This window comes from Sciurus carolinensis, chromosome 9, assembly GCF_902686445.1.
Source record: "Sciurus carolinensis chromosome 9, mSciCar1.2, whole genome shotgun sequence".
NCBI classification, from domain to species: domain Eukaryota; kingdom Metazoa; phylum Chordata; class Mammalia; order Rodentia; family Sciuridae; genus Sciurus; species Sciurus carolinensis.
In genome coordinates, this window is record NC_062221.1 from 116,764,153 (window position 1) to 116,773,257 (window position 9,105).

Consider the following 9,105-nt stretch of genomic DNA (forward strand, 5'->3'; position numbering starts at 1 on the left):
TGTTTTGTATTTTACTCATGTCTGTTGTGATATTTCCTTGTTCATTCCGAATTTTAGTAATTTGAGTTTTCTCTCTCCTTCTCTTTGTTCGTGTGGCTAAGGGTTTATCAATTTTGTTTATTTTTTCAAAGAACCAACTTTTTATTTTGTCTGTTTTTTTGATTTTTTCTTTTGTGTCAATTTTATTGATTTCAGTTCTGATTTTAACTATTTCCTGTCTTCTACTACTTCTGGTGTTGTTCTGTTCTTCTTTTTCTAGGGCTTTGAGCTGTAGTGTTAGGTTGTTTTGTTTGTTGATTTTTTCTTCTTCTATTGAATGCACTCCATGAAATAAAGTTTCCTCTAAGTACTGCTTTCATAGTGTCCCAGAGATTTTGATATGATGTATCTTTGTTCTCCTTCACCTCTAAGAATTTTTTTTATTTCCCCCCTGATGTCCTCTGTTATCCATTTGTCATTCAATAGCATATTATTTAATCTCCAGGTGTTAGAGTAGTTTCTGTTTTTTATTGTCATTTATTTCTAATTTCAATGCATTATGATTTGATAGAATCAAATCTTTTTTTATTTGCTAACATTAGCTTTGTGATATAACATAAGTTCTATTTTAGAGAAGGAACCATGTGCTGCCGAGAAGAAAGTGTATTTGCTCTTCGTTGGATGGTATATTCTATAAATATCTGTTAAATCTAAATTAGTGATTGTGTTATTAAGATCTATGATTTCTTTGTTCAATTTTTGTTTGGAAGATCTGTCCAGTGGGGAGAGAGGTATGTTAAAGTCACCTAGTATTATTGTGTTGTGGTTTATTTGATTCCAGGAATTGAGAAGGATTTGTATGACGTACATGGATGTTCCACTGTTTGGGGCATAGATAGTTATGATTGTTATGTCTTGGAGATCTGTGCTTCCCTTAAGCAGTATGAAATGTCCTTCTTTATCCTTTCTGACTAACTTTTGCTTAAAGTCCACCTTATCTGATATGAGGATGGATACTATGGCTTTTTTGCTGAGTCCATGTGCATGGTATGGTATGTTTTTCCCCATCCTTTCACCTTTAGTCTGTTGGTATCTCTTTCTATGAGTTGAGTCTCTTGCAGGCAGCATATTGTTGGATCTTTCTTTCTGATTCAATCTGTCAGTCTATGTATTTTGATGGATGAATTCAGGCCATTAACATTCAGGGTTATTTTTGAGACATGATGTGTATTCCTGATCATTTGGCTCATTTTTTTTTTTTTTTTTTTGACACAACTGGATTTCTCCTTTATTTGACTGTCCCTTTAGGGTAGTTCCTCCCTTTGCTGATTTACATCATTGTTTTTCATCTCTTCCACATGGAATAATTTGCTGAGAATGTTCTGTAGTGCCGGCTCTCTTTTTTGTAAATTCTTTTAGCTTTTGTTTACCATGGAAGGATTTTATTTCGTCGTCAAATCTGAAGGTAAGTTTTGCTGGGTATAAGATTCTTGGTTGGCATGCATTTTCTTTCAGAGCTTGAAAAATGTTGTTCCAGGCCCTTCTAGCTTTTAGCATCTGGGTTGAAAAATCTGCTGATATCCGTATTGGATTCCCCCTGAATGTAATTTGACTCTTTTCTCTCGTAGTCTTTAAAATTCTCTCTTCATTTTGTATGTTAGGTATTTTCATTTTAATGTGCCTTGGTGTGGCTCTATTGTAATTTTGTATATTTGGAGTCCTATAAGCCTCTTGTACTTGTTTTTCCATTTCATTCTTCAGATTTGGGAAATTTTCTGATATTATTTCATTGAATAGATTGTTCATTCCTTTGATTTGTTTCTCTGTGCCTTCCTCAATCCCAATAATTCTTAAATTTGGTCTTTTCATGATATCCCATAATTCTTATAGATTCTGTTCATGATTTCTTACCATCTTTTATGTTTGGTGAACTTTGATTTCAAAATTAAATATTTTTTCTTCAATGTCTGAGATTCTGTCTTCCAGGTGTTCTATCCTATTGGTTATGCTTTTTATAAAGTTTTTAATTTGGCTTATTGTTTCCTTCATTTCAAGGATTTCTGGGTTTTTTTGTTTGTTTGTTTGTTTGTTTCAGTATCTCTAACTCTTTATTGAAATGATCTTTTGCTTCCTGCATTTGCTCTTTTGATTGTTAAGTGGTGCGATCATTCAAAGCCTGCATTTGTTCTTTCATCTCATGGTTTGCTTCTCTGATCTTTTTAATTATGTACATTCTGAACTCCCTTTCTGACTTTTTTCTGCCATGCTGTCATTGGATTTTATTGATGTAGCATCCAGATTTGTTTGGGACATTTTCTTCCCTTGTTTTCTCATAATGCTCAGGTATCTTCCTCTCTAGTAGTAAAACTCTAAGACATTGCAGATTTCCTCTCTTGACTAATAGTGTCCCTGTAGATTTCCAATAACTCACCTCCTATCCTTCAGTAGCCTGAAGTCTTGGAGGAATTTGATAATGCACTGATCCACAAGGAATCTGCCCCTCTAGGGTTGGTGGCCCTCAGGTGGGATATATTCTCTGCTAGTGGGCAAAGGTGCCTCCACTTTTTGACTGATGGTCAGTCAAAGGGGGACTAGACTGCGGGCTGGGGTACAGCTGGTCTGGGCCTGGGTCTCTGTTTCTACCACCCCTGTGGGAAAGCCTCACCCAGTGGGGAAAACTCTCCCAGTGGAGAAGTCTCACTGGGTAACTCTCCTCCAAGAAGTTTCCTTCAGTCTGGAACTACCACCTGGTCCACCTCGCCCTATGTGAGTCTCTCGCTTGACAGCCCTCTTCTGGGATGTTCCCTGGGTCCAGAACTACCGCCTGGTCTGGGGAGCCTGGCCCTGTGAGGGATTCTCCAGCCTGGTGGCTCTGCTCCAAGAAGTTACTTGCGGTCTGGGCCTGCCGCTGGAGCTGAAGGGAGCCTAGTTGTGCACAGAAGTCTCTCTCTGGGCAGCCCTGCTCTGAGAAACTGCATACGGTCCAGGACTGCCCCCGGGTTTGCGCCTGCCGCTGGTCTGGGGTAGCCTCGCCCAGTGGTAGAGACTCACCTGGAGGCTCTGAGTTGGTCCTGAGTCTCTTAGTACCTCCTCTTCTTGAACCCTGAATTCTGGAGCAACATGAGATGCAGTCACCCTCTAGTCCACCATCTTGGTCTCTCCTAGATTCATTTTCAATAGATTAATTTAAAAAAATGGTAAAATGTGTAAAAAAAATATTAATTTGTAAGCAGTAAATTCTAATGCATTTAAAAATACTTTGTTATAAAAATTTATCCATTTTCTTACAGTTGGTTCATAGCAGCCAGGGACCTTACTATGAAAATCATTTATTCTCCTATCTATCCTGATCCCTGTTTCTCTGAAAGTTAACAATATTATGTGGACATTTTAGTGACTTCTACTCAGAAAGTACCATACATTTATCAGCTCTAAGCAGAATATTACAGAAAGAAAGTTAACATGGTTTGAAATCATTAGATATGAGTTTCAGTTCCTAACTCTGACATTGATCAATTACAAAAAGAAGGATATATTGCTTCTTATCTCAGTTTTGCTGTTAAAATGATGATTTTTGACTGTTTAATAGCCATCAGATTCCTTTTATCTTTGTTCATCTACGTTGAGCAAAGACAGTCTTAGACTTTAAACACTTCTTCAAAAGGTATACACATCTATTACTAAAGATGATTTTAAAAAGTGAGGAACTGCACATATTTGGCCAAAAAAGTGCTTTATAAAATAGATACAAATCCATCAAGCTGGTCCCTTATATTTTATGCTGCACAAATTGATCTGCCTATACAATTATTCATAGAAATATGATTTATTTATACAGAATCAACTACAGACTTGAACATATTTTTCTCACTTCTTGAATTTAAGATTACTGTATCAGGCACTCCCTGGTTGTATATTTTTGGCATCACTGAATAAACATCATTTATGCTTATGTCTTGAGTAGTTTATATCAAAACTTTATATGACATGTTTCTTGACAATATTTCTAACATTTCATATTTCAGTGGTAGATATAATCTATGACAGAGAATAGTATTACATTAAATATGACATTTCTCATGATTGCTTTGTTTTTCTTTCACTTATATGCTTATAATTCCTTTAAAAATGTATTTTAAAGGGTTAAGTTTTTCACAGATAAGTAAGACTTCAGGATTTCAAGAGTTAAAGAATGTGCATTAATATTTCCAGGTACCAACAACTTATACCTGAATTAATATAGGTGATATCTTTGGCCTCTATGTATCTATCTCTCATCTATCACCTTTTAATGAATATATCTTAAGTCACCCTTTTCTTCTAAATAGCTTCAACTAATTCAACTATCCCAAAAAGAAGTTTTATGGAATTCAATTACTTCAGTCTTTACATTATTATTTAAATTTTAATGAAAACAGATATTTAATAATATATCCTGTAAAGATTATGATTTCCTAGCATTTAATCCTGGGAAATAAATTTCTTTACATTTTTTCCATTTCTCCAACAAAACCAACTTTCCACATTTTCTGCTTAAAATTATTTACTAAATCTAATACATTTTTGTGCAGTGATCAGTGTCTCAAGATAAACCAAAACAAACTATTTTTTTTTCTGGAATGCATTTAAACCAGACATTTTATATTTTATGACAACTAAATATTTCATTAAACACACATGCTATAGTGTTTCATAAGAAAAAAAATAGAAATTATTTCAGCTACCTCTTAGCTTTAAAATTTAATATAAAAAGTGGAGCTCAAACACATACAGGGATTTATTGTTTAGCAGTTTTCAAGCCTTTTCATACTGGAAATTTTGTAATATAAATTATTGAAGTCTGCATCATAGGTAAAAATCTGCCTTACCAACTGCTTCAGTGTGTCCCATACACCAAGAATGATTTTTATATTTTAAAATGTTTGGGAAAAATTCAAAAGAGGAATAATATTTTTGACAGGTGTAAATTATCTGAAAAGCCAATTTGTATTCAGAAATAATATTGGAATATAGCCATGACTATTAATTTCCATATTGTTTATGGATCTTTTCATTCTACAAGAAGACATTGATAAATTGCAATGAAATTATTTGTTTTGGAAATTTCAAAATATTTACTATCATTTTCTGTAAGAGTATATTTACTGATCCCTGATCTGTTACACTCGTCTGGAAAGAATAGTTTATATTGAGTTAATCATAGTAAATTAACAAGTATTTATTTAAATGTGTACAAAATAGTCAAAGACCTTGAGAGACATCAAATTTAAGCCAAGTACCTAGGAATTGAATGAAATCACAAAACTAACACATGCAAAACAATTAGAAAAATTAAGAACTAAATTTGAGTAATGATAATGTATTCAATATAATTTTTATTAAAGACTGATCATTGTTGATATATTTCAGGAAAAGTTCATACAGAGGTAACGTGCTTTTAAGGCTGGACATCGTTGGATAAATATAGGAGGGGTTCAGTGTCACTTCTGATAATGGCAGGAAACTCATGAAAAGTCAAAGCCAGGATGTTCAACATGTAATGGAAACCTGATGGAGAGTTGAATTGTCATGAAGATAAGATTATGGATAACCTAACCAAATAAATTTTTCCTGCCTGGTTCTGGGTCATCTTTCCCCAAAATAAAATTCTTTCGAATTTCTAATGCTTAAAATCTCACCAATATGGTTTGATTTTTCTGGTTAAGAAACATCTTGGTGGGTATGATGGTGCAATCCTTCCAACAGCTTAGGAGGATGAGTCAGGAGGATATCCAGTTCAAAGTCAACCTCAATGAGGCCATAAACAATTTAGCCAAACCCTGTCCAAAATAAAATATATATAAAAAACGGCTAGGAATTTTGCTCAGTGATTAAATGCTCCTGGGTTCAATTCCTGTTATCAACAAAAAAACAAAACAAAACAAAAAATTAAAAAAACAAAAACAACAACATCTTGTTTAAAAAAAACAAACAAACAAAAAAACAAAACTGTCCTTAATTGCCACTGGAAAAAAATTCTGCTGTCAGTCATTATATGTATAAAGGCTGTGACCTTCCTTGAGTCTTCAAATTGTTGAGCCATCCTATGGTACGTTTATGGAACCTTATCTATCTTGCTGGTCCCAGAAATTTTTTTGTAACTCTGATGTTCTTGAAGCTTATAAAGTCTAATATTTTTCCATATTTACCAGATTATTCTGCTTTTCATTTTTTTTCTTTTTTGTACAGGAAAATGAATATATGCCTTCTTCCATTAAATGGCAATGATTTCCCCCACATTCCTTTTTTCCTAATGCAACCCACTTACTGCCCTGGAGTCCCATTCTCTCCTATCTCCCTGGGAATATAACTCCATTTCCTGAATCTACTGGCATCTTTCCCTTGGCATATGAATACACACATCAAACATCCCATGGTCTTTGGCACGTCTTAAAGCTTGATATAGATCTTTCTTTATTCTGCATACTTCATCAGGCAATTTTATTAGTGGTGCTGTCTTGGGCTTTCACTTACTGGGGTTGTTTCCCAAAATCTTTCTCATTCTCACGTAACCTCACTTATACCTCAAATATTTTAAAGTGGATTTGTTTAGGACCTAAACTAACAATTGCCAGCTCCTTCCAACATTTTACTATGTTATTTCTGTGTACTTCAAAATGTATACGTTCTAAATTTAATACCCAATGCAACAGTGTCAAGAGGTGGAATCTAATGGGAAGTGTTTAGGTTATAAGGGCTTTGGCCTCATCAATAAATTAATATTGTTATTAAAAAGGATTGAAGAGTGGGTTTGTCCCTTTGGACATTCTGTCATATGAACACACAGTAAGAAGGTCTTCGTAAGATGCTGGTGCCTTCATCTTGAACTACTTGTGTCCCAGAACTCAGAGAAATAAATTTCTATTCTTCATAAATTACCTGGTCTGTGGTTTCTGTTATAGTTGCACAAGATAGATTAAGATTCCTTCTTTTATCCCCTATTTCATAGAATTGAACCATCATTTCTCCTGTTTCAAAAATCAAAATACCTCAAAATTTCCCTAAGTCCCTGCTCCTAATATTTCACAACTAATATCCCAAAGTATTTTGCTGCTTGGTGTTAGTTTTCCTATGTGATATTTACATCTTTCCCAACCAAATTGTTTCAGTTCTTTCATGTAGACTGCCCTGCCACTGAGTGCATTCTTGTCCCATCTTACTACTTCTTCTATTCTTGCACTCTAGTCTCTCAAACTTTAGAACATGGTTATGATGTTAATCTGGTTTTGTCCTCCCCCTGTCTCTTCCCAGAACTACCTTTGGCATGTAGGATGCAGAGTTAACACACTGTGTGTGATTTGCAAGCCCCTCATGAATGATCTGTTGAATCTGCTCTCCTCCCCTTCTTTCCTTCAGTTTATCCAGCATAAAAACTGGATACAGGGAGTATCCTCATCCTGACAATACCAGGCTTTCTTAGAGCTCTATGAAATTATTACTGTATTCTTAGGATATCATTTTTGCTGATTTTCTTTAATACTTAATCTTCTGTTTTGAATTCAAACCCTAATGTCTCAGTTTATTAGACCCTGATTTCTCCAGATGAACCCTGATACAACCATATCAATGTTCCATGTTTATTGAAAATACATACTGCACATAACTTCTTTGTTAATTTCTGATTTGATCTTATAAATGTCTGTTTAAAACTCTTGAAAGTAGTATGTACAGTGTTTCTCCTGCTGCCATGGAGATCACAGTCTTTAGTACTACAACTCAGCTTTCATGTACTTAAAGTAACTTTATTAATTTTTTTTTACAGAACAAAAATAAAAATCTTTATTAAATAATAAATAAAATAACCACAAGATACAACCTCTCACTTAGTGAACACTAGCATTTCTTACTTCTGTGCAATGTAATTTGAGAGCAAATGAAGAGGTTCAGACAATGCTGAATGACCACAAAGATGTCCGTGAAGTTCATCTTTGACCACAGCACATACAGGAAATATCAATCCTTTTGACTTAAAATAAAATAAAGAAGTATGTCTTCTTCTTTTCCTTATCAGAAACAGCTACATCTATTTTCCTTATTGTTGGAGGAAATCCCAGAATGTGGATGCCTTTTGGATACCCTGCTTGTACCTCACTTCCTCTGACCGCCCAGAACTTATTTCGTTTAGAAATAAAAACAATGTCCTTGTTACTGTCTTAATATGCAGCATCCAGGTCTGATGGAAGAGAGGGCCAAAACACAGAAATCAAATGCAGCTCGGGTTGGAGCCTCCAGGGGAATCTGCGCCATAAATATCTGTCTTTGAAGAATAGGATTTCTCCTCTCAGGGTGCTGACGGCATCAAAGGACAGAGCAGGATCGCACGCGGCTGGTGTCCCAGGCTCGGGTGGGCTAGACTGAGTGGGCACTACAGGATCCTGAGGGGCGACAGGGGCAGGTCCACAGAGGGACTGAATGCCATCCACATATCTTGAGAAAGGCGGAAGCGGGCCAGGTCCGTGAAGGAATTGTAGACTGGATACATCAAGGTTTCAGGGTTGTCCGAGTGAAAGAGACCCAGGGAGTGGCCAAGTTCATGAGCAGCAACCAGGAATAAATTGATGCCTATTTGTAAAACCATAAATCTCTAGTCTAACTGATTTATTCCATAAATATGCATACAGAACACATGCCAGCTATACAGTTCATTGTTGGACTCACACTTTTCTGCCCCTTGTTTGTGGACTGGTTTGTTGGTTGGTATATTCCATACTACATAGAAATGCATGTGTATTTCAAGATCAACTTTAAGCTAAGTGAGATAAGCCAATTCCAAAAAACCAAAGGAGGAATGATCTCTCTGATAAGCGGGTGATGATACATAATGGGGGGTGGGAGGGAGGCAAGAATGGAGGAAGGATGGATTGTATAAGGAAAGAGGGGTGGGAGGGGTGGGGGGAAGGGAAAAATAACAGATTGAGACAAACATCATTACTCTATGTACATGTATGATTACATAAATGGTATGACTTCTTCATGTACAACCATAGAAATAAGTTTTACCCCATTTGTTTACAATGAATCAAAATAAATAAATTTTAAATATATATATATTCACGTTTTCCACACATTTTAAAAATCTAGTTGTTT

The 9,105-nt window shown here is 35.3% G+C and overlaps 1 pseudogene; it reads right to left on the reverse strand.

Annotated features, from left to right (window-relative positions):
- Positions 1-7,985: 7,985 nt before the first annotated feature.
- Positions 7,986-8,596, reverse strand: LOC124993736 (stromelysin-1-like; annotated as a pseudogene).
- Between the last annotated feature and the right edge of the window lie 509 nt (positions 8,597-9,105).